Below are 2,422 nucleotides of genomic sequence, written 5' to 3'. Positions count from 1 at the left end.
TCACCATGCGAACTTTTTCAGAAAGGCTCATAGCGCTATTGTTGACAACGTGTAAATGGTGGCGTAGTGAATTTTGAAGGTACAACTTTGAAGGAAATTGAGTGAAAGCAATGAGCAGTAATTTTTTTTTTGTACGGCGCACTTTTTAATTTAGCCTGGAACTCTTTTCACTGTTGGATTTTAATGACATTCAGGAGTATTTCCCAGTGTCGATTTATTTTTTGAACAGTGCTCTGTACCTCCTAGAGTCGCCCGATCAAGAGAGTTACCTATGGGGCACTATGAGCCAGTTTTTGTGGGGTACCATGAGCCATGACTTTTCTTGATATTTTTCAACAAAAACGTTAGAGGAACTTCCTTTTTCAGTTTTATTTAAATTTTAGACTATTGGATGCAACCTTGAACACCTTTCGTAAGTTTTGCCATCTTGTTTAAAGGAGACTTGGGTTGGTGGAAATTCCTGATTCGGCTCAAACTCGGTATATATTTGATTCTTACCCCTCCACGTCAAATTTTGTGTTGAACTTCATATTTCGAAATCCCCCCAAAGAGCATATAGTATGCAAAAAAAAAAGTTCATGTTAAAAAGTTATATTATTTTGCTCAAGTTCTATGCAACAAAAGCATTTTCATGATCAGCAGCCTGGTGCTGATTTCAAGTATTCTTTGCTTGTATACTGTTAAGGTTGTCAAACTTAACACATTTGGATTTAAAAGCTATGCAAATTCACATCATTTAGAGCTATAAATGTGATGGCTCATGGTGCCCCCTAGGTGGCTCATGGTACCCCTATAGTGGGGTACCATGAGCCATCTGCAAAATTTACAAAAAATCTAAAATCCGAATAACGCGTTCAGATAAAAAATATTCAAGGTCACCAATGTGTTACTAAATGAAAGACCTTTCGCACGGCCCTTGTATGAGTTTCCTCGGGTTCACCATTTAGGTGTGGGGAGGGAGAAAAGAAAAGTGGCTCAAGTAGCCCCACCCTCCCTTACATAGATTTTCCAAAATACCTCCATTTTTCGGTGTGAAGATATGAACGATACCTACGCACCTCTCGAATTTTCTGAAAGAAATTAAAGAAGGGGACCGTCATAATGTAAGACTCGGAGATTTAGTGATCCGAACGAGAAAACCCGTTAAATCGTCTAAATTACCTGTATTCGCCGTTAAATCACCGGCAGCCGCCCACGTCCGAGACCCAAGGAGTAGTAGTAGTAGTAATCTTCTTTTTTTTTTTTTTTTCCTCCTAGATACTGCCTGCGCCAGGCTCAAGTTCAAGTTCAAGTTCAAAGAGGGTTAAGACGTTCAGAAGTTCACATGAACTGTATCACCCGTTACTTGGGTAGGACGTCAGTCCGTGACCCTCCATGATATCTGCCTCGACGCCTGGAGGGGGCAGCCGAGGGGTCGCCCGCGCGAAGCGCGAGGCGGCGGTGGGCCGGGGCGCGCGAGAATCGAACGCACCACCGGCCTACGGTGAGGGCCACTTACGCCCGTGCCCCAGTGGGGCTTCGGGCAAGGCCAGTAGACGGGGGTTTCCGGGGCGGCCGACGAGGTCCCCGAGAAGGCCGCTGCGAGCCCGCCATCAGGAGGCGCAACACAGCGGCGAGGTGGTAGAGGAGGGGCGGTCCTGGCCGTGCACGTGACCGCCCTGCTCCTGGAGGGGCCGTCCGCGGTCCAGGCGGGGGGCGAGGACGTTGCGGACAGCGAAGGGATGACGAAGGGTGTGGGCCCTCACAGTTGACACACAATGGCGCCGCCTTGGCGGTGCACTCGGAGGAACGGTGGGCTGCCCCGCAGACTCGACACGTTGCTTGTTGTGCCTGACAGTCTGCAGCCAGGTGCGAGAAGCCCTGGCACTTGAAGCACTGGCGGTAGTCGTCGTCGATCCGCTTGGGTCGCCGGCGACGCCGTCTCCGGGCCTTCACAGGAGAGGCCTGCGGAGTCGGGGGCCAGTGTGGGGCAATGTTGACAACAGGGCCGGGCGGGGGCGGCCTCGGGGGCGCCGCCGGACCCGGCGAGTCGTCGCACAGTGAAGTGGTGTCCCGCGAGACATAACGACCCACGGACACAGGCAGTCCGTTGGAGAGAAGGACACGTACCGGGATGGCCCCCAGTACGTCGAATGGAAGTCCTCGTTCGGCCAGCCGCAAAGCGGCAGACTCCTCCCCCGCAATTGTCACAAAGCCGGGCCGGGACAAGTCCGGCCGGTCAGCCAACGCGAAGCCCGCCCCGCGAGCCGACTCGAGTTCGAGAGCAAACGCGAGAGCGGGGAGAGGCACGTCGGCGGCGACATAGAACACAAACAACTCATCGTCTGCGCCCGGTGGTGGTTGTCGCCGAGGAGGGGTGACTGGAGAAGCACGAGGAGGAGGTCCCGTGCCGTCGATTTTCTCCCAGGCTTCAGCTAAAGCC

General features: G+C 52.3%; 1 long non-coding RNA gene across 2 annotated transcripts in view; it reads right to left on the bottom strand.

The window, feature by feature from the left end:
* LOC113217040 (uncharacterized) overlaps positions 1–1,386 on the bottom strand; it is a 34,026-nt gene extending 32,640 nt beyond the window's left edge. For both annotated transcript variants that reach the window (XR_008011152.1, XR_008011153.1), the window contains exons 1-2: positions 1,162–1,386; positions 1,018–1,070 (exon numbers count right to left, since the gene is read on the bottom strand). This is a non-coding gene — a long non-coding RNA (uncharacterized LOC113217040). The remainder of the gene's footprint in view (positions 1–1,017; positions 1,071–1,161) is intronic.
* Positions 1,387–2,422: the final 1,036 nt, after the last annotated feature.

The sequence above is a fragment of the Frankliniella occidentalis genome, unplaced genomic scaffold, assembly GCF_000697945.3.
Source record: "Frankliniella occidentalis isolate FOCC.00 unplaced genomic scaffold, Focc_3.1 Scaffold54, whole genome shotgun sequence".
Lineage (NCBI taxonomy): Eukaryota > Metazoa > Arthropoda > Insecta > Thysanoptera > Thripidae > Frankliniella > Frankliniella occidentalis.
This window is presented reverse-complemented; position numbering and strand designations above follow the sequence as displayed.